This window comes from Ambystoma mexicanum, chromosome 10 (assembly GCF_040938575.1).
Source record: "Ambystoma mexicanum isolate Mex_15411 chromosome 10, UKY_AmexF1_1, whole genome shotgun sequence".
NCBI lineage: Eukaryota > Metazoa > Chordata > Amphibia > Caudata > Ambystomatidae > Ambystoma > Ambystoma mexicanum.
The window spans coordinates 891665411-891688300 of NC_090932.1; the positions used below are offsets into that span (position 1 = coordinate 891665411).

The window sequence follows — 22890 nt, forward strand, 5'->3', positions numbered from 1 at the left end:
AGTCCATCGTATTCCCCTTCAGTTCTTTGCCATACTACAGTTGCATCCCAACCCACTTTAGGCCTAGGCGCTGTGCTTATGACTGAAAGCTACCTTTTCTGCTTGCTCCGTTGGTAAAACTCCCTGCAGGGGTGAAGCATCACTGGTACCAAGTTCTGGTGCCACCCCAAAACCTAGTGAGTTGAGAGGTGGCAGGGGTTACTTTTCATATTGAAAGTAGGAATTTGTGGTTTATGGGAGACAGCAAGATAGACTTGTCTGGCCTCTACCTAGAATGCCTGGCAAATGCAGGGCCCTTGAAAGTCTGCTCTGAGCAGGTCACTGAGCACTGCATCTGAGGGCTGACACTGCAAGCCTTGCTGAGTAAGGTGAAATGGGTGACGTTTTCAAATTAAAACTGCGGTTTCTCTGAACAAAAATGTTCTTTCCTCCCATAAGCCTTGGAAGAGGAGCAAAATGGTCAGTGTAAACTCTCATTCTCCAGCATGGGGTCTGGCATGGATTTATGTGCTCATGAACCTTCCCTGAGAGGCCAGGAATCCTCGGTAACAATAGTTTCGCTTTCACTTACAAACTGTATTTCTTTAAACCAATCACTGTATTTGGGGTCATTCTGCTCCCAGCCAATGACTGCCCTCTCCCTAAGCCCCTCCTCTGGCAGCTATCTTCAGATTTTTTCCACAGGTTCAAGTGTTGGAGTCCTCAAGCTTTGCTCTGAACTATTCTACGGTTTTCGTGCTTTTGTCGTGAAAGTCCTATTTTTGTCAAAACCAAGAATGTGTGCTCTTCTCTCCATCGGCGACAAGCGGGAATCCGTTTGTCGGGGAATTTCTGTGCCCCTCAAGAGCAGGGATCATAAAGTTTTTCTTCAAAGTTTCCAGAAGGACATCCAGCCTACTCTGCACCTCGGACCATGGCAGAGGAGAATGAGGGAAGTTCCCTCTTCAACCTCTGCTCCAGATGTGGACTGCAGAACGTGTTTGTGGTGGACAAACACCTTCAATGACTCTTCACCCAGACCACAAAGAAGGGGATTGCGATATCTGCATTGGGTTATCCAAGAAAACTATGAAGGGTTGTCACAGTAGACTGGTTGCATGGCTCAGTGTCAAGTCCTCTGAGCCATGCCCGAAGCAGGGTCATGCCTCACCCAGGACTGGTAGGTCCCAGGCCCGCCACAGGCCATACCCCAGTACATAGAGGTTTCATCCTTGGACGAGGAGGACCAGTAGACCATGCACACGATCCACGAGGACTTGGAGGACTACCGCTGAACAGATGGTGCAGGGCATAGTAGGCCAACTGCTCAGCCAAGCGTTGTATCTCTGGACATCTTTTCGACCCTGCACACTGGTGTTGGAAATCCAGAGGACTACGCAGGTCCCGGCCTCTGCGGCTCAGATCATCCTCCAGTGAAAATGAGGAAGCGTCACCCTATGCCCCTTCATCAACCTCTGCACCAGGTGCCCGCCCCCTGAGGGATCTGAACACAGGGATGGACATGGACGATGACAGTCATGGTGGGGGGATCGCCGCAGACTAGGCCATCCCCATCGGATGAGGTGGGGTTGTTTGATGCCATGGTCACCAGAGCTTAAGAGTTCTTCCAGATGATAACCAGGGAGACCAAGAAGGAAGGCTTCCTGTACCAGAGGTGCGAGGCCAAGAGGAAGACTATCATGGCGGTGCCCCTCCTGGATGACATGTGGGAGTAAAGCCGGGCCCTATTGAGTCCTGCCCCGGCCAAGCAGGATAGGCTAGAATAAGTACCAGGTGCCTACGGCTGCAACTGTCACAGGTGTTGGCGGCTGCAAGGAAGAAATTGTCCAACCCTTTGTCATCGTCCTCAGTCCCTCCAGACAGCGAGGGGAAGAAGTTGGTTGCCATGGGGAGAAGGGTCATCTACTTAGCGGCACTGACCATGAAGGCGTCCAACGAACTGGCGATCCTGGCCAGGTATGACTGGCAACTGTGGTTCAAACTGGCCCCGATTCGAGAGTTCCTACCCGATGACAAGCGCGTGGAGGCAATCTCACTCCTGGAGGGGGAGGTGGCTTCATACCATGCCATCACGGTGGCCCTGGACATCAGATACTGGTTTTCGACAGATGGGGAACAGTGCCTCCGTCGTGGCTAGCTGAAGGCCACACATTACTGTCAGGAGGTCCAGACGAGGGGGTTGGACATGCCCTTTGGAGAAAACCTCTTCAGGAAGACCGTCAATGAGTCAAGATGGATACAGGGACTACTCATGCCCTGGGTATTCTCCATAGAACCGCTCTTCCTTTCGCTGCTCCAGAGGAAACTCTGGCAGATCGACAAAGGGTTTTGGTGGAGGCTTCTTGTACCTTCAACCCTCCCGGTCCATGACCTGGGAGGCCTACAGAGGCCTTTCCAAGGCTTTCGGTGGAGGTGGTCTGCGCCATTGTCTCCCCTGAAGGTGCCGAAGCAGGACTGAACCAGCCAGGAAGGGGTGGGGGGCGCACCCCGGTGGACGGCTGACTGGCGGGATCCGTCAGCGAGTGGGAAAAGATCTCCACCAACATATGGGTGCTGGACGCTCTCCCACGGACTTATGGTGCTAGAGGCCCATTCTAGACCTGCGGTGTCAAGTACCTCAAGTCCCAAATATTCAGGTTGGTCCCATTGCAGCACATGCTTAGCCACTGGAGGAAGGAGACTCTGGAGGAAGCATACTTCCATGTCCCCATTCACAGCAAACATTGGAATTTCCTATGCTTCGTGGTGCAGGGAAGACACTACCAATTAAAGGCCCTCCCTTTTTGGCCTAAAGTCGACACCGCCCAGGGTGTTCACGAAGTGCCTGGCACCAGTGGCGGCCCATCTGTCTGAGGGATACATGTGTACCCTTGACTAGACTGGCTCATCGGGGCCAAGTCCAGGGAGGTAGCCATCGAACACACAGAGAGGAACGTCAGCTACTGACAGATCTGAGGTTCTCCATCAATTATCCAAAGTCCTGCTTGACACCATCGCAGAATGCTCTGTTCCCAGGAGCCAGGCTAAATAGAGTCTCCTGCCTAGCATTGCCCTCGGTGGAGAGGGTATTGCCACTGAAGACCACCACAGTGCGAGCATCAAGTCGCTGCTCGGCATGATGTCTTACATCTACGTTATCCGGCTCTGCAGGTTGCAGATGCGACCACTTAAGGAGTTACTGGACGCTTGCTGGATACAAGTGTCTGGAAGCTTCACAGACCAGATCCTGCTTGCGAGGAGTTCAGTTGGGTACTAAGGTGGTGGCAGTGTACACTCTCAACATCATCCAAGGCACAGGTTTTCAAAACCACCTGACCAGGAGACTGTCACCACGGGCGCTTCCCTGGAGGGCTGGAAAAGCCCACACCGGACGTCTGCACGCCAGAGGCCTATTGTTCCCGGAGGAGAATATGCTGCATGCAGTGTTTTGGGCCCTCAAGTCATTCCTTCTGTCCCTGAAGTGCAAGGTGGTGAGGATCTTCACGGACAACACCACCACAATGTTCTACATCAGAAAGCAGGGGGGCACACGTCCAAATAGGTGCTGAACTTGTACTGGGCCGTCAGGCAAGAGATGTTCCTTATCCCCTTTCACTTGGCCGGAGTCCAGAACACCATTGCAGACTCACTCAGCAGGGAGTTGTGCTCCTGACACGAGTGAGAACTTCGGCAGGACCAGTTGGACTGCATCTTCATCAAGTGGTGCAGTCCCCTGATCGAACTGTTTGCGGCAGCGAATTCAAATGCCAGAAATTTGCCAGCAGGTTCTACCAGCTGAGGAGCATGTGAGGTGCATTCTCCTTCTCGCGGGAAGGCCTGTTTCTTTATGAATTCTTTCCCACCCCCCTCCGCTGGCTCTCCTGCTGTGAGTCATCGGTCAACTCACAGTGCTGATGCAGGATACTTGTCGCGCCAGTGTGGCAGAGGCAGATTTGGTTCCCGGACCTTCTTAGCCGGTCAGCATCTCCTCCAGTCAAGCTGCCAGTGGTTGTAGATCTGCTCACCAAAGAAGGTGCAATCCTGCATCACGACCCAGGATTGCTGAACCTGCAGTCTTGGCTCCTGCAACCCTAGAGTTTGGAGGATATGAGTTGCCAACGGATTGCAGGGAGGTCCTTGCCAAGGCCAGAGCCTCTTCAAGTCTTGTGCTACGGTCCCAAGTGGAAGCCTTTTGTGGCATGCTGCCATTTGCAGAAGATTCCACCCATCTCCCCCGAAAGGGTCACAGCCCCGCAGATACGTCCATGCTTGTTGTCCTTGGCCAAGGCAGGACTGCTGCACGCATCCATCAAGGTGCATTTGGCAGCTATCTCCTGCTACACCAGGTCTCAAGGAAGATGTCTTTGGTCCCACTGTCTCTTCAAGGAGTTCCTCAAAGGACTGTTTTGATCTTTCCTGCCGGTGAAGGCCTCTGCCCTGGTGTGGGAACTCTGATATGAAATGAATTGATTCCTGTCACTTAACAATTTAACATACTCTAAATCGTGTATGTAACAATTCTTCACAGGGGTGGCTGAAATGAGTCAGCCCTAGAATTACCCTTCAAAAGCATAATGTAGAGTGGATGCAAATTACCTGGGTTCAAGATGTAGACCTTGCACCAAAAATACATGCAACTAGACCCTTATTAGAGGTTAGTCGAGAACACTTTTATTGTTGTTGCTTTGTAATCCACTGGTAGGTTGCTTTCATGCATTGATCTCGGGCAGTTTTTTTTAAAATACACTGCTGTATACTTTTTTTTAAGCATTTGTTTTTCTAAGACATAGGTGTGCATTTAAGACGAAACATACAATTGTGATACTAACATTGGTGACAAAATATATACCATGCATACATCTATTTGCACGTCAGTGCTGGTATATAGCATTTCACTACAAACCAATCCTTTTAACACATCTTAATGTGTTTTAAGCTTAATACAGCACAATAATAACATGAATTGTGTCGTATTTTGGACCTGACAAAGGTCATACTAACAAGGTAGTGACTAATCCTGGGTCTACGTCGTGGTATAGTTTCAATGTTTTATGGACTGTGTAGAAACAGTTGTTGCTGTGTCCATTGACGTTTCGGCTGCATTAAAAGCTGCCTTCTTCTGGGCCTCGGATCATGTCTCCGGGGGGGAAAAGAGCACAGAAGTAATCAGTCTGGAGAAACTTGAAACATTAGTCTACAATGGTGGGCTAGTGAAGGGTTGAACAAGTGATTACAATCAACTAAAAGGGCTAAGAAAATATTCTTGCTAGGGCACCACTGACCTTGTGGGAACACCCTGGGGGTGGCGCTGTTTTTTTTTCCCTTTCTCTTTAGGTAGGCAAGTCTCAGTTGTTACCGTAATGTTAATTTTCATTGCATGGCCATCCTCCCATACCAGGCATAGATGGCACACGTGGTCCAAGATTCTATCTGTATGGGGATAGTATGGAGATGGGAAGAGCTATGAGCACTGGGTTCCGGTTTGGAACTCATAAAACATATTGAACTGCTAGTGGGCATGATCAATGACCAAGGATAAGCTACCCCTTTCAGGGAATGAGGAAAGTCTGTTTAGCAAAAGCGTACCTGTGGCACGCTGGCTGAGGGTGTGGGAACTCAATGTTGTGCTGACGAGGCTCATGGGAGAGCCCCCTTCGAGCCTATGCATCAGGCCCATCTCGTTGCTCTAGTAGAAAGTGGCGTTCCTTGTGGCCACCACCTCTGATAGGAGGGTGGGGAAGATCTAGGCCCTTTCCTAGAAACAGCCATATCGGACTTTCCACGAATCGAGAATGGTGCTACAGACTCACCCCATCTTCATGCCAAAGGTTCAGTTGGAATTCCACCTCCATGAGCCTTTAGTGTTGCCTGTGTTTTTTCCAAAGCCTTAGTCACCGGCTGCAAGGGCCTTGCACTCGCTGGACGTTGCTCGTGCTCTGAGGTTCTACGTGGCTCGCACAAAATGTTTTTGGAAAACATTAGTCTGTTAGTGAACTTAGATCCAGTGAACCATGGGAATGCCTTGTCCAATGCTTCCATCTCCAGGTAGCTCTCTGGCTGTATCACACACTCTGACTGGCAAACCGACTGCAGCCCGGCATCCGAGAGCCCATTCCACCAGAGCGATCGCTGCGACAACGGCGTTCCTGTCTGGTGTGCCCCTGCTGGACATCTGCAGGGCTGCCACGTGGAGTTTTACGCACACCTTCATGAGATTCTACTGCGTCGACAGGGATTCCATAGAGGAGTCCAGGGTCCGCCAAGCAGTGCTCCACAACCTGTTCGCTTGAGGTGAGTCTGTTCCAGAGGTAAGAGTATTGCTTCTGTTGAACCTTGCCACCTCCCGTGATTGTTTAATGTTGTACTGCTATGTATTCTTTATTCATGTGAATCCATGCCAGACCCCATGCTGGAGAAGGAACAAGTTACCTGTAACTATTCTCCATCATGGGTCTGCCATGGATTCACATGTGAACCCTCCCTCCTTACCCATCTGTGGCTCTTCTTGGTCATGCTGCCACTTTACATGATTGGCAAATCTGAATATGGCTGCCAGAGGGTTTTAGGGAGAGAGCAGTCATTGGCTGGGGGCAGTATGGCCCAGAGTATAGTGATTGGTTTAGAGGAGAAATACAGTTTCTAAGTGAAAGTGAAACTATTTTTTCTTTTACTGAGGATTCCTGGCCTGACAGGGAATTTTCATGAGCATGCGACTCGATGCCAGACCCATGCTGGAGAACAATAGTTCGAAGTAACGTGTTCCTTCATTGTCTCGGTAGGATAGCTCTGGGGCAACGTGCTTGCTTTGGAAAAGACTACGCAGAGCAACACTGGTTTGATCCCTGTGTCCGCGCTTGGAAACCTCTGGGTATTGAGTGTGATAATCATTTACATTACCATAAGCTGTATTCGAAGTACATTAGGTCACACCAGTAAATCCTGCCTTCTGCGCATGTGTAGAAGGTATACTTGGTAGGCTGTGCGTCATCTTTTTGATTAGATTTGCTGCTGGTGTAGTGTGAGACGGAGTTGGTGTTCATCCCAGTAAAAAAAAAACTAAAAAAAAACACTGAGAAAATAGACTTTGGGAGCGAAGCGGCACATGGTGAAGACACTGGATTTGACAGGCCATCAGGGTGTTCTGAGAGGAGGGCATCACTACAAATGTCTTAACTTGGCTGCTGAACAGTGCTGAGCCTTGCTGCTTTGTGCTTTTCTGCAGTAGTCGTTGCAGCTGCCTCTGCTTTGAGATGGAGCTCAGTGGATAGTTTGTGCTCAGCGATGGGTTAGTGTGAAGTCTGTTTTCTATTTGGGGTTCAAAGCAGCAGCTTCTTGAGCAGGGAACCTTGTGGGTACACCCAAGCCAGCCAGCCAATCCACACAAGCTGTCATGGATGGGTCATCTCGCCAAGCTAAAACGAATGACATCCAAAGGCATGTGGCTTTTTGTCTGTCCCCTGCAGTCTCCTTTCATAACTGGACATGGATTATATTTACAGGTCATTGTGGCACCAGGATGACTAGGGTCCACCAATGTTCTGAACCAGAGGTAAAGCCCAGTAAGTGGTTCTACTAGCACCAAAATCTCAACCTCTACGGTTCAAAGGCTGCATTTATTTCTAAAAATCAGACTATCCTGCCTCATCAGATGGCGTTTTTGCATTCCTTACTAAACCAATTTCAGTTTACGAAATACCCCACCCTTCTCCTCAAGCGCAGGTTTTACACCACCTAGAGGGTGCGCGTTGGGCAAGCAAGTTATACTATAAATGTGTATACTACATTTTACAATGCACTGCTATTTGTATTTATTACAGCATTGTTTGAAAACACGGCGTATCATGTTAATATCCCTGCAGGTAAGTCAGAATTTTTTTCACGCTCTGCCCCTAATAAGATTTTGACTTCTGCATTGTTCCTTGTACTTTGCAGTTCGGCTCTTAAAGGGGAGAAGGACCGCTCTCCACGGTGGACTACGCGGTTGTAGTCCATCACTATAGTGTGGCCGACAAAATGTTTAACCTCGTTCTCCAGGCCACATGCTAATTAGGGTAGATGTTGACTGTCGTGCATTGTAGCCGTACTGCTAGGTTTTGGGAGGATAACCAAGTTCCCTGGAATAAAGGGGTGTGGGATATAATCTTAATGTGTTGAGGCACGTGAGTGCAGCATTATTTTTAGACCCAACAGAAGTGTTCTAATTAAAAACTTCATCCACAGTGTGATACGTGTCCGAATGAACATGCCCGCCTCCCGCCATGTACGGATCGCTGGTCAAACATACAGGTAAAGGTTTTTCTTCAGTAGATTGGATGTAACCCTTCCTGGTTGCATGTGCCTAGCAGTGAGTCTTAAAGCGGGCACTCCCCAAACACGCTTGGCACTTTTGTGGACAACGTGGGACTGTTAAATGCCCTCATTTGTGATGTTGCTACGTTCCAAGCAGATCATTTGTATTGTAGGAGTAGCAACAAGGTGATTCATTGGATCAATCGTGACTTATTTGCTGTAGATGTTAAGTAACTTGTGCAAGGAATACAAGTCACAGATGATATCAAGTACACTAGATGGGCGACCTGATTGTGGTGGTAGTGGTTCTCGGGTTCTGAGACTTAAGGGTTCAGCTAACTGTTAATTGGCATGGGCAGGATTCTAGCAACCACACTCATGCAATGTAATCCTATGTGATGTTTGTTTGTGGGAATGTGCAAGCCTACTAGAAACCGATTGAACAGTGCGGTTATGGGCTTTAAGCTTGCATTGTTCGGGGCTAGTTTTTTGTCTAACCCATGTTGGCGTGCCCGTTAGGCTGGTGTAGCTGAGCTTCAAAGAAAAGGGTGATCACAGGACAAGCTCCTAGATAACGTCTACCTTCTGTTAAGCCGCACGTGCCAGCCATCCCCGGCGGCGCGGGGCACAATGCATCGTGCTCATGCACGAAGGCATGCATTTTGCTCAAATTGAAATAGCTATTTGGCATGTCTGCGATGCATGGAGTCGCTCTTAAGCGTCCAGCGATGACTGCTTTGTTGCGCTGTGGTATGTATGGTTTATCTGATTCTTACGCCTAAAACCCTTACCTGCAGTTCACTGCAACTTGGTGGCTTCAAATTAGGCCTGGGGTGGAAACTGAAATATGCCTGCCTTGTAATATTTGATATGATGCTTACAGAGAATACGATGCGCCCTTTGCATTATATCATTGGGACAGTCTTGACTTAACTTTGCTCGTGAGGATTCTGTATGTTTTTGCACCGTCAAATACCCTGGGCCGAATCGTAGCGCCCTCCAACTTAAGACAATTGGGGTGCTGGGGAAGTGACCTGGATTGCTCTACCCACTGAGATGGACAAGTTTTTTTCTCCAGCGACAATCATTCTTGTCTCTGAGCGTCTTGGCACTCCAGTTATCCTTAAGTTTCCGTTCATTATTTTATTGAGTTATGTGAGTGTGCACAATGTCCTACTTGTTTGTATTTGCTCGTGTACTGTTGCTTTGGTCACATGTCTGGCCATGGGGGCTGCTGGTTTACTTTCTTCCCAGCAAGATTTTACTTCTGTAAGGTCCACGCTACTTCACAGATACTCTTCTGGGCGACATTAAGGACCACACTCCACAGTGGACTATACAGTTGTAGTCCATCACTATGTTGTGGTCAACAAAGTATTGTACGTAAAATTATTTTCAATACTTGGGTGCACCTTTCCTGAATATCAACTTTCTGTTGCAGGCGTGTGGTGGTTATCTACAGCTTGACTTGAACACCTAACAATGCACAGGTGAGTAATCAAAGGCGGTCCTTTTTCTTTGAAGTGAACCCTGGCAGAGGTTGGCATGTCTAGTCTTCCCCGCGTTGCTGCTTTGACAAGCCCAGGTTTATGCTTCGCCGCCGCCACCTTCTTGGACACCCCTTATACGTGTCTTGGCACCTGTACTCTTACGAGTTACATTCAAAAAGCAGTTGCCCTGGCCGGCATAGTTCTGGCTAATGTACCAAAGGCGTGCAATGTATCCAATGGGCGCACTTGAGCACGTGAAGGTTATTTGCGTGGGTGGCGATGTCAATGTTTTGGGGTGGTAGGACTGGTACGGTAAGGGGGAATTGCAACAAATTCCCAATACAGCAGCACTGTCCTTGCAAGCTGGTGGCAAGTACATTGGTTGCCCTGTTCTTAAATGACGGAGTTATCGTGACGTCTGGATTAAGTGTTCCCTCAATTACTGCTAATTGTAGATATGAATACACCTTCTCCCCAAAAGACTTTATTTCTGTGAGGTTCTCTGTACCTTACAGCAAATTCTTATAGGGAAAAGTAAGGACTGCTCTCCACAGTGGACTATACGGTGGTAGTACATCACTATTGTGGGCAACAGCATATATTGTGGCGCTTTCAAAATGACATGCAGCTAGTAATATGCCTTGCACTAATTATCCTTTTTAATTTCAGACTCGTGGCCTGGGTTCCTGAGGCCTGCATTCAGTTTGCCAGTCTGTGGTGTATTCACAGGTATGGTCAGCTTGCTACTTTTAGTATGTCAAAAGGCTATTTGTTCTGATGAACTTGCTGGTGCTATTGCTTTCAGAGGTGCCCTGCTAAGGTTTACCGGTGCCCATAGATAGGGGGCAAGCCTTGCTTGGCTTGCCTTTCCACCTTGTTTTTCAAAGATTATAGGAGTCTGGTCGTGTCTCCACCCAGTGACTTCAGTCTACATGCCTAGATTTCATTATAAAATCCACTAGCCTTCTAGCACACTGGTGGTGGGCTTTCCACACCCCTTGTGTAGATTGTATATTAAACATGCCACCTTAATTCTGGGTTCCTAGATGCTTTCTTGAAGGTTCTAAAAGCACACCATTTTAGGGCACTTTATTCAGAAGGCTTCCCGAAATGCCAAATATGGTTACTGCCAATTGTGCTGTGACCCCATCCCACTTGTATCTCAATCTGCTGGCTAAGAGCAACCTAAGCTTGCATACATCTGGCTTGGTCTGTGGCTACACCCTGTGACTTTGTAAGCAACTCTGCATCCCATGGGGGGCATACCTACTGCAAGCTTTAAACCGCCTCCTTCCAGCATTGCTCCTGTTCAGTACATGCTTATGTTGTGATCTCTGTGCTTGTAGCAGTAATGCCAAATGTCCAGTCCACAGCCCCACGACCACATGAGGTTTTCGGGATAACCTCTCCATGGTAACATGTAGCTTACATTTGACCAGCTAAACGGCATGTGTGGTATTTGAGCGTGGAAGTGAATTGCCTTTCAGGGGAGGGCATAGCAACCCTGGGTTTAGAAAGGACTGCGATTTTATGCTTATTGGGTGCTTATACAGCAAGTAAATTTCAAAGCGCCCACAGAGGGAGGGAACAAGGGAGTCAAAATAACATTACAAAACACAATATTTAATAAGGGCAGAGGAGGGAAAAGGAGGAAGAACAGACCTACTATGCCTTGTGATTATTCAGAACTTGCCAGTGCAGCAAGGAAGAGGGTGTAAGTGCTGGGTTGCCCAGGCTCATGGGTGAATCACAGATTAAATGCTTTTGTTGAGTGCTATGACCAGGGGCAACGTTCGGATTAAGTGAACCTCCAGGGCGGAGGGTGTGCCAAGGCAAGTTCTTAGGGTAGACAGGAGCTTGGCTGATTGGGTGTGGGGAGGTTCAGGGGCCAAAGGGTCTGCATACGGGCCCCAACACTAATTACAGCAACTGTGGGATTAGCAGAGGAGGCGGCGGCAAGTCCTGCTTGACGCATGGGGAGGCTAGGAGGGAGCCAGCTGAGGAAAGCCATCGACCACCTACCCTGATTAATGAAATGCCTTACTCGGTTGGTGCCAGAGGAATGTAGGGGAGTATTTAGTAAAATATGAAGACCGTGTGGTCCCTTTGTGGATGATGCAGAGGGATTTGAATTTAATCGGTGCAGCAATCAGTGGCCAATGAAGACTTTTTAGGGCAGGTGAGATGCAGTCCCTGGGCTTGAGGCCAAGGAGAAGTCTTGCTGCCGTATTCTGGATTAGCTAGAGAGTCGCAGAATGGAAGAAGGTACATTCAGGAGGAGGCTATTAAAATAATAGTCCAGCCTAGAGAGAACCGGGGCTTGGATGACACTGAGCCTCTGGTGAGAAAAGGGAGTATTCCTTTGAGGAGGCAGCAATGTCCTAAGTTTTTTTTTTTTTTTAATAATTCTGTTTATTACGTTTTAGTAACACAACAACAAAACAGGCATGAGTCAAAGGCATACAACAGATCATGATAGTAAGGCAGTTTTCAAAGAGGCAGAGGGGACCCGGTGGGGCCGAGGGCCATCAGACATTCGTTGGGTATGGCAGGTAACCAATGTTAACAATAGTACATTTCTATTCCTCTCGGTACATTTCAGTTAGCGTCCAGCCATTTACCCCATATTTTCTGGAATTTGCGGGGGCACCCCCGTGCGTTGTAAATCCGGCGCTCCAGGGCCGCACATCTGTCCAACTCATTGCACCATCGGTTCACAGATAGGGGGTCGGCGGAGCCCCAGCTAGCCGCGATCAATCTTTTGACTGTCCCAAGTGCCAGAAATATTCTATCATGTTTTGAGAGATCCACTTCACCTCGGATTCCCAACAGCATCATTTTGGGGTCCCTGGGGATTGGTGTCGTCAGGGTGGCAGAAATCGTGTTGGTACAGCTCTCCCAGAAGACCTGTAAGACTCGGCATTCCCATAACATATGGTAAAAGGTGGCCGGTTCTGTTTTGCACCTGAGGCATGTCCCATCTTCCAGTCCACCCCATCTGACCATGGCAGTGCGTGAATAGTATGTGCGGTGGAGGATCCTCAGTTGTATAAGCCTGAGTTTAGAATCAATACCTATTTCTCTAGGGGACATTAATGCCTCTACCCAGTCCTCTGGTTCCATGTGACCTATATCCCTTTCCCATTTTTCTTTGAGCCCATCTAGCTGCGTCGCCCCGAAGGAGTTAAGGGCTTGATAGATCGTGGAGGTGACCTTGGAGGTAATGCGTTGCGGAAGGATGTTGGTCTCAATGGGAGTACAGGGGGGTATGGTCGTCGTGTCAGGGAATTGGGTGCGGATGGCGTGGGTCATTTGCGCATGTCGAAACCGGTCCATAGGCGCGAGGTCGAAACGCTCTTGCATGGCCTCAAAGTCAAGGAGATGGCCTTCTTGTATCACATGTGCTAGTGTGTGTATCCCTTTCGCGCACCAGTGACCCAAGGGGCCCATCTTCACTATTTCTGGGAGGAGTGCGGTGTGCCATAGGGGTTGAGATAGCGTTGGTTTACCTTTCCAGCCTATCAGTTTGTGCGCATCCCGCCAGGCCCAGCAAATGTGACGTGTCATTTTGGGTAAGGACGGGGGTTGGTCGTGGGTGGCGTACAGGGTCTGTAGTGGGGTTAGTGGGGTCATGCTCTCCATTTCAAGGCGGATGTGGGGGAGTGTGGGGTCAGCATGTATCCAGTCGTTTACCACCCCAATCTGGGCTGCAAGGTAATAGGTGCGAATGCATGGTAGACCGATGCCTCCCTCCCACACTGATCGCTGCAGCGTCTCCAGGGCGATCCTGGATTGTTTCCCTCCCCACAGCAGTGTGCGGAGGCGTCTGTCAATGAGTGCGAAGGTGTCACGGGGATTATATGGGGGGCGTTTTGAAGTACATACAGTAGTCTGGGGAGGGTCAGCATTTTGAATAGCGCCGCTCTGCCCAATAGTGATAGTGGGAGTGATTGCCAGTGGGAGGTGTCCCTAATGAATCGGTCAATTATTGGCTGTAGATTGAGTTGTAGGAACCCACCTAGTGACAGGTCGAGTCTTATGCCCAGGTATTTGAGTTCTCTAATGGAGACATGATATGGGCAGGTTTCAGGGATCGCAGACTCACCTCCCTGGATCGGGAAGTAAATGGTTTTGGTTTCGTTTATTTTGAGGCCTGCGAAGCGCTGGTATTCCCTGAGGATGCGGGAGACAATCGGGCAGGAAGTGCGTGGGTTACTTAGGTATATGAGGAGGTCGTCCGCGTAGAGGGATAGTCGGTCTTCTCCCCCCCCTGGCCAGGCGAACCCTGTCCAAGTAGTGTTAGTCCTAAGCTCAATTGCGAGAGGTTCTATGGCCAATAGAAAAAGCAGCGGGGAGAGGGGGCACCCCTGTCTCGTACCCCGACCCAAGGGAAATGATTGTGAAGACCTGCCGTTCACCCTTACCGTGGCCTCTGGGTGTGCATACAGGAGTTTAACCCACGATATGAACGTTTGCCCCAGGTTCATTCGAGACATGATTGCCCACAAGGCCTCCCAGTCCACAGAATCAAATGCTTTTTCAAAGTCCACTGCCAGGAGGGCCAGTGGGGCTGATATTTCCTTGGCTCTACTCAGCGCCAACTGAACTCTGCGCAGGTTCATGCGGGTGGATTTGTTGGGCATGAATCCGCATTGGTCGGGGTGATCAGGGTCTCAATAACCTGCAGCAGTCTATTGGCTAGTGTTGTTGCAAGGACCTTGGCTTCGCCGTTGATCAAGGATATTGGGCGATAGGAGGCACATTCCTCCGGGGGACGACTATGCATGCCTTCCTGAGGTCCGGGGGGAGTGCCCCCAGCTCCTTGCTGCGTAGAAACATACGGTGCATGTGGGCGGGCAGTGAACCGCCGAGGCATTTCCATGTTTCTGTAGGGAACCCGTTGGGACCCGGGGTCTTCCCAGGTTGGAGCTGTGCGAGCGCCTCTTGTACCTCAGTTACAGTGATTTCGGCGTTCAGGAGGTCTGTTTGGCGCTGAGAGAGCTTCGGGATCTCGAACCGGTCAAGGTAGCATGTGGGTTCGGGAGGCAAGTGCTCGGTCGGTGGAGTGTAGAGTTTCTCATAGTAGGCGGCGAATGCTGCAACAATGTCCGAGTCGTCTGTGAGGAGCGTTCCGTCTGGAGATTCAATTGCCCGCACATGTCCCTTGGTCTGCTCGCGCCGTTCCAACCAGGCCAGTGTCTTATTCGCCTTGTCACCTCGTTCGTAGATTTGACTCCGGACTAACTGATGGGCTGTCCGTGCATTGTCTAGAGCCAGGTTGCTAAGGGCCACTTGTGCGGTGATCAAATCCTCCTTAGCTTCTTGGGTGGAGTGTTCCAGGGTTTGTTGTTCGCACTCCAGGGCGCGCGCTTCTGCCTCTTTGATCTTTCGGATTCGTCTTCGTTGGTAGGCTGAAACTTCCGAGATAACTTCTCCGCGGAGGACAGTCTTATATGCCTCCCAGAGCGAGATCGGGCAATCCACTGATCCTTCGTTGATTTCGAAGTATTCTGTTGTCTTCTTCTCCAGTTCCTCCGCTATTTCGGGGAGACGTAGGTGGTATGTGTTCAGGCGCCAATTACGATCCGGACCACGGCAAGAGTTCTTCATAGACAGTAGGAGCGGAGAGTGGTCAGAAATACCTCTTGCGAGGAAGTCGGCGTCAAGGAGCCTGTGACTTACATTGCGGGGGATGAAGGCATAGTCGATTCGGGAGAATGACTTGTGGACACCTGAGAAGGCGAACCCAGCCTCGTTGTTGTGGAGCGCGCGCCATGCATCTGTCATACCCAAAGCTTCGGCGAACATGGCGAGTGGTGTGGGGGCAAGACAGGAACCTGACCTTCTGTGAGATCTGTCGATTGTAGTGTTCATCACTTCATTAAAGTCCCCACCAATCACCCATACATCGGCCACATCCTCAAGCAACCGGCTCTGTAGCTCGGAGAGTAGCTCTTTCGTCTGTGAGGGGGGGGCGTAGACTGCAGCGAGGCCCCATTTCTCGCCCCAGATGTCGGCCAGTATCATAACATATCGGCCCCGGGGGTCGATCTTGACCTTCCTGACCTGCAGGGGGACTCGCTTGTGAACCAGGATCATCGTGCCCCTAGCTCCTGTTGTGAATCCAGCCTGGTAGGTGTGAGAGTAGTTGGTTTTTTTGAAGAAGATTGTGCTCGTGCTTAGCAAGTGTTTCATTTAGTAGGGCAATATCAGGTGAGTAACGGTTAAGGTACTGGAGCATCAGTCTTCGCTTTATGCTGGAGCCGAGGCCGTTAACGTTCCAGGAGAGCACGGTCACCTTGTTGGAGTTCATTCTCTCTGCGTGGGGCGCTTATCTGGATATCTGGAAGGATCAATGGTAGTCCTGTACGCTCGAGATTTGTGCAACGCTATACTTTCGGGGGGGATGCCCGAAGGTCTTCTCGTGTTGGTATATCTCCTGCCTGGATGATGATCGTGTCTGTGGTCTTGCCCATAGCCAATATCTGGCTCCCTTGCCAGTGCTTCTATGTGTCGTATCTTCTTGTTTCTTGTTTCGTTTTCTTTACGAACTTTGAACTCCCCCCCCACCCTGTACTTCCCCTCCAACTGGGAGCACCTGTCGCCCAAACATTAAACCTATAACTTTATAAACTTCTTCGGGATAACCCGGGTGTGGTAACGCACGCTCAGCCTTAGGGGGCGGCGGCCGCTAAGTGAGCATTTCCACTCTACCAATCTGCAGTTTGGGCCCTACAGTACAGGGTATTCATCCTTTTCCCGCCGGGGTCCTTGACGCGTCGTCGTCTGCCTCAGACGGGGAACGAGGGGGCGAGGGTCTCCCAGGTCGGGGTCGCTGCGTGGGTGGGCCCGATGGCCCACGTCTCCCGTTGGGTTCCGTGAGGACGTGGGTTTCAAGCCAGTCCCATGCATCTTTGGGGTTGTAAAACAAGTGTGTAGCGCCCTCATACTGGACTTTTAGCAATGCCGGGAAGAAGAGGGCATATTTGATGGATAGTGACTGGAGCTTCCTCTTAACGGAGTCAAAAGATTGGCGGGCTTTTTGGACTTCTTTCGTGTAGTCGGGGTAGAAGCCAACCTTGTAGCCGTTGTATGTGATCGGGCCCATGGCCCTTGCCATTTGTAGGATTGCATCTCAGTCGCGATAATTCAGTAGGCGTGCGATCATTGTTCTGGGTGGGGCGCCCGGTATAGGCTGGCCGGTGGGGACTGTGTGCCCTTTCCACCGAGAAGAATTTGGATAGCTTCTTCGGGGCAAAGATATGAGTGAGCCAATCTTCCAGGAAGAGTTCTGCACTGGGTCCTTCCTCTTTCTCCGGTATACCGAGGATCCTGAGATTATTGCGTCGCGCCCTCCCCTCACTGTCTTCGGCGCGGCTTTCCAGTTGGGTCACCTTTTGGGCAATCGCAGTGAGCTGCTGTTCCATGCGGTGGATCGCATCTTCATTGCTGGACACCCTCTGTTCTGCTTCACCCACTCTGGTCGACAAGTTGCGGAGGTCTTGGCGTATGAGGGACACCTCCGAGGATAAGCCGCCCATTTTAAGTTCCAAGGACGTCCTCGAGTCCCCAATCGCTTTCATAAGGTCTGACAAAGAGATAGGAGGGTCGCTGAGTTCTCTAGGGTTACTTTCTTCTTCTAGGGGTTGAGGCTCGCGCTGGGGAGGGGCCCCCACGGTATAGAGATCCATCTTGCTCTGTAGCGTTTGCCTCCTAGTTTTCTCCTTTCCCATGTTGTGATCGGGTTCTGTGTAGCAGGGGTCTAGCTGTTCCCCCTCGAGGCGGACGATTGCGTACAGGCTGCGCGGGATGCGCACTGTGAATCGCGGCCAAGGTCACGTTTGGGGTGTTCGCAGTGTCGTCGCTCGGCCTCACCAGGCGGCGTGATGTTGGCCCTTGTCTATCTCGGGCGTACCGAGTGGCCAAAGTGCGTAGGACTGTGCCCTTGTTCTACCGCGAGTGCTGCGCTTCGGGGTGTGAGGTAGGCCACTCGGGGTGGTCCCAAGAGAGGCAGGGCAGTTCCACTGTTCACGCCGAGTTTTGGGGTCCACCGCGGACACGTAGGTAGTAGCAGCGCTCTGGGTCTGGTGCTGGTCTGTGGCGCACCTGTGTTCTGTGCAGGCTGGTTGCAAAAAGGGGTCGCGGGGGGGAAAAACAAGCAAAGCGTCCGCCCCCCACTCCCTTGTACCTTCTCGTGGGTGCCTCTAGTTGCAGCGTGTCTTCCTCACTGGGGGAGCGCAGCTCACGGCTCCTGCTGCCGCTCGACCCCGGGTCTCGCAGTCTTGCTGATGGGGGGGAAGGTCCCGCAGGTGAGGCCGGTGCTGCAGCGCCCAGGCCGCAAAGCCTCTCGTAGTGTGTGGGCCACTGTTGTCCTGAGGGTGGAGGAGGTGGGGGGGGCCTCTCCACGGCCGCTCAATGGCCCCCGGAGAGCGCCGTGGGGTCGCGTTCCGAGCGACGATCTCGCCTGGGGACCAGCGAACTCAGCGCCTCCGGGGGGGAGGGGCGGTCCTCTTCTTCCGCCCGCGCCGCGATGGTCGCCTGCCGTCCGCCGGCAGTCCGCGGGTTGGTTCTGGCGTCCCCCGTTCCGGTTTCTCTCCGGAGTGTGGCGTCAGCAGCCCTGGTGGGGCCACCACCGCTGGCAGGCGGTTGAGGGAAGATTAGTCCGCGTAAGTGGAAAATTTACAGGATGTTAGCAGCGGCCGCCGGGAGCTGTTGGTTTTAGCAGCGCATACATCGCTCGCGCATGCGCACTCCCGAGCAATGTCCTAAGTTGAGGAGTCGAGAGAGAGTCTAAGATGACTCAAGGTTTCTGGCTTCAGAAGGAGGAGCAGGCAGAGAGCCCAAGGAGGAAGGCCAGAGCGGGGGGAGGAAGGAGCAGGGGTCCTGATGGGCAGGATGTCAGTTTTACAGGAGTTGAGGCAGAGAGGTGCACCAGGACTGGATGGCAGATGGGCAGTCCCGGTTGATGGAGGGTGCAAGAAGGTCAGCAGGAATCTTGAAAAATGTTAATGTGCAGTGCATTACACTGCTCCCTCTCCCCAGTGTTAGAGTAGTGAAACCTAGTTTATATTTTGTCATAGCTGCTCCTGAGTAGCATTAGCTTTACAGCTGTGTGAGCAAATTGCAGTGCAGGGAACTTGAGATTGATTTTTGTGTAACTTGGACAAGGGACACTGCTAGAAACAGCTTGAGTTGTGTGTCCTGGCCCTGTTTTTTATGTTCTGAGTTTTCAGGTCTTATTTATTTTATTTTTGGGCAACATTTTTCCTGCATTGTCTTGCACACATTGACCATGTGATGGCCTGTGTTTCAGTGTGTAGTATCAGTGGATTTGACATTGCGTGTGGAATTCATGTATTGACTTTTCACAAGTAACTCTTTAACTACAGTAGTCTACCCAAGTCATTCATGTGGTGCGTGCACCACGAACCCCTCTTTGCTATTAAAACTCATCAACAACCTACTTGCATTCACTCTTGCCTGCACGACCTTGAAACTGATGCAGGATGTTACAATTCAGCTGCAAGTGCTGCGTTGTTCCCCCTGCACAAAGCAATTGATTCCTACTATCCCTGTCTGTTATGGTGCAACAGCAGGCAGGGACGCTTGATATCAAACACGTTGTGCTTTTGTTAAAGCATGTACATAGTTTGAGCAGTAACTTAAATGTATAAATTTAGTTTGCAGTATAGAAACTGTGGCAGTGCCCTGTGGATCTGGCTCTGAAGTTTCAAGTGCTGGTAATTACACGTTTCCCTGCTCTAATGGCATTGCAAATGTTATGGGTAGTTCGCATGCCCTAGGTATTTAGCTAGCTGTACTTCTGAAATGGGCCCTAACAGCATGTCCCTGTTGAGCTACTTCCTGGGTGTTTACCAGCTGTAAATGCTGCTCTAATGGGCTAAAACTGGGCATTTTGGTTTATGATGCAGGATAAGTTACAATTCAGCTGCAAGTGCTGCCTTGTCGTTCCCCCTGCACAAAGCAATTGATTCCTATCCCTGTCTGTTATGGTGCAACAGCAGGCAGGGACGCTTGGTCTCAAACATGTGTGCTTTCCAGCAAGCACTGTACTTCTCCAGCATGGGGTCTGGCATGGATTCACATGCTCATGAATATTCCCCGTCAGGCTGGGAATCCTTGGTAAAGAAAAAAACAGTATCAGTTTTGTTTCTGATCTGTCTTTCTTAGTAACCAATCACTGGTCTCTCCCTAAAATCCCGCCTCTGGCAGCCATCCTCAGATTTTTACTGCACGTTCAAGTGTTGGGAGTCCTCGTGCTATAGCTCCCGAGCTTTTTCTGTGTTTCGCGCTTTTTCAAAGCGATTTATCTCATTTTTTGGTTAGAGCCTCAAGCTCCACCGCTTCTACTTCCGATCAATGGGGACCCCTTTCGGAATCTATTATGGCCCTCAAGGGTGTAGTTGTCATCGAGCTACGCTTCCTGAAGGATTCCAGAAGTTTCTGAAGCCTACCTCGTGGACATGGCCCAGGAGAAAGGAAGCTCGACACCGGGCAAGCTGTTCAGGAACTGCCCTGGATGCAAGCTACAGAACCTGTTAAAGGAGGAGGACTAGCACTCAAAGTGCCTCTACTGCCTTCATGAAGACAAATCGCACGTGGAGAAGGACTGTGCGTTTTGCATGAACATGTCAGAACGGACCATGAGGGACCGTCTGACCCGTCTCGCCAACTGGTTGGAAAGCAACAGCCCAGCAGGTGAGAAGAAATCCGAGCGGTCTTCTAAGTCCTGTGAGGGCGGCCCGGCGAAGGGGGCCCAACAGAAGGCAAAGCAACGCGAGTCCGCGGGAACCGTGAGCGCCGGACGGTCGGGCTCCTCGGCTGCCAGGCAGGGCGCACCTTCACCGACACCATCAACTGCGAGCCAACGCTCTGGCTCGGGGAAGAGAAAGTCGGAGAATCCGGCTAAGCTTCTGGAGAGGCCCCGATCGATCTCGAAGGAATCGGCCGAAGGGGTATGAGGCGGTGACCCTCCCCCTAAGGTGAAGGCCTCAAGCGCGCCCAGGGTGGTGAAGGCCTTGATTCACCCAGCCAAGGCCTCTATTGAGGGAATCGCTACGGCCCTGGGGAGGCTCCCCCCAGTGGAGATTACCCCGCGGAGGGAATCCTCTTTTAAACTGATTGATAAGACCCCGGTGGAAAAAGAGGTGGGTGGGGGCGGTGGCTGTTGACACGACCTCCGAGAAGGAACTGGTCGAAGTCATAGAGGGACTCAACAAGAATTTGGAGGAGGCCCATCCCCACGGGAGGGATCCCGACGAGAGGGATGATGAGTGAGGACGAGGCTCCGTGGAGGAGGAGCAACTGTTGCACCCATCGCAGCCCGAGCCACAAGACAACTTGGCGGCCATTTTGACAGCGATCCAGGCCTTATGCACGGAGATAAGGACCAGGGTGCCCTTGGCTCCAGACGACCTGACAGAGCCGGGTCCGTCGGGAAGCCCCTCTAACAAGAGAAGGATCCATCCAACCCTGCCTTCTCAGCCCTCACGGCCCTCTCAGCCTTTGTCTTCTTCACCGACCCTCAGGGAGGACACTGGGATGGATACGGCCACGACGGGGATGGATGACGACGGGACTGATCTCCCGTCGCTGATTCCCCAGGCGTCGCCGCCCGACAAAATTGGCTAGTTTCACGCCATGATCGCCAAGGCATCCGAGATTTTTCAGCTCTGCCCTGAAGAGAAGGAAGGCTTCCTTTACCAATGGCGTGAGGCCAAAAGGAAAACAGTCCTTGCGGTGCCGTTGTTGGATGACATCTGGGACAAGGGACTTGCCCTCCTCAAGAAACTGTCCACGACACCTGCTAAGTCGGACCGGTACGAGAAGTAGTACCGGGTCCCCAATGCCACCCCTTTGTGTCTTAGAGCACAAACGACCCCGTATTCGGTCGTTTCGGCGGCGGCCAAGAAGAAAGCAGGGGGGGCATCGGCCTCGAACCCTACTTCCCCGCGAGACAGCGAGGGGAAAAAAGATGGATGCCATAGGACGACGAGGCATCTCGGCGACGACGATTAAGGCGGCCAACGCCCTAGTGATCGTGACCCGCTACGACAGGGAGTTGTGGTAGATGATCGCCCCCCCCCCCTGTTGGACTTCCTCCCGGACGATAAGAGGACGGAGGCCATGGCAATCCTGCAGGAGGGTGAGGTGGCTTCTGACCACGCCACAACGGTGGCCACGGACATTGCCGACACCGGTTTCCGCCAATTGGGCAACAGTGTTTGCCTTTGGGGGCGGCTCAAGGCAACAGATTTCCACCAGGAAGTACAGGCCAATGTTTTAGACATGCCCTTTGACGGGAACAACCTGTTTGGGAAGACAGTGGATGAGTCCCTTCATGCCATCAAGACCGTCATGGAGACGGCTCGGGCCTTGGAAGTTCTACGATGACGTCTGCCCTTTTGGAACTCCGGAGGCAAGCAAGGTGCCTCCAAGGGATTCGGCGGTGGCTCCTCGACGTACTGTCAAGCGGCCCGCTCCTCGTCGCAAGAAGCTTACAGGGGGATGAGGCAAGTCGGGAGGACCTCGCCATCGACGGCAAGGCGGCTGCCAAGCAAGACTGAAGCGGCCGTGGTGTTGGGCCCCCACCGAAACACCCCGGTGGGAGGCCGGCTGACTAGGTTCATCAGTGTGTGGAAGTCTATCTCCACCGACCGTTGGGTGATCGATGCCCTGGCCCAGGGGCACACACTACAGTTTCTGTAGCTTGCATTCCACCCGTGGCCAGGAAGGAAAACCACATCATTCAACTGCTGTTGGAAGTAAAGGAGATGCTCAAAAAAGGTGCCATCGAGCTCGTCCCAAAGAGGCTTCAGGGCTCCGGAGTTTACTCAAGATACTTCCTCGTCAGAAAGAAGACAGGCGGATGGCGTCCCATCCTGGACCTGCGTCGACTAAACAAGTACATCAAGGCACAGAAGTTCCGGATGGTCCCCCTTTAGCATGTGCTGGGACAGCTGGAGGAAGGCGACTTCCTGTCGTTGGATTTGGAGGATGCGTACTTTCATATCCCCATTCTAAAAAGTCACCGAGTTCGCTCAGGTTCGTGGTCCAAGGGCGGCACTACCAGTTCAAGGCCCTCCCATTCGGATTGAAGTCGATTCCAGGG

At 51.4% G+C, this 22890-nt stretch overlaps 2 non-coding genes across 2 annotated transcripts; both read left to right on the top strand.

Annotated features, from left to right (window-relative positions):
* The first annotated feature begins 19257 nt into the window (after window positions 1–19257).
* LOC138496873 (small nucleolar RNA SNORA63) lies at window positions 19258–19378 on the top strand. Its single transcript, XR_011278332.1, has one exon. It is a non-coding gene; the product is annotated as a small nucleolar RNA SNORA63 (small nucleolar RNA).
* A 306-nt stretch (window positions 19379–19684) lies between these two features.
* Window positions 19685–19807, top strand: LOC138496872 (small nucleolar RNA SNORA63). Its single transcript, XR_011278331.1, has one exon. It is a non-coding gene; the product is annotated as a small nucleolar RNA SNORA63 (small nucleolar RNA).
* Window positions 19808–22890: the final 3083 nt, after the last annotated feature.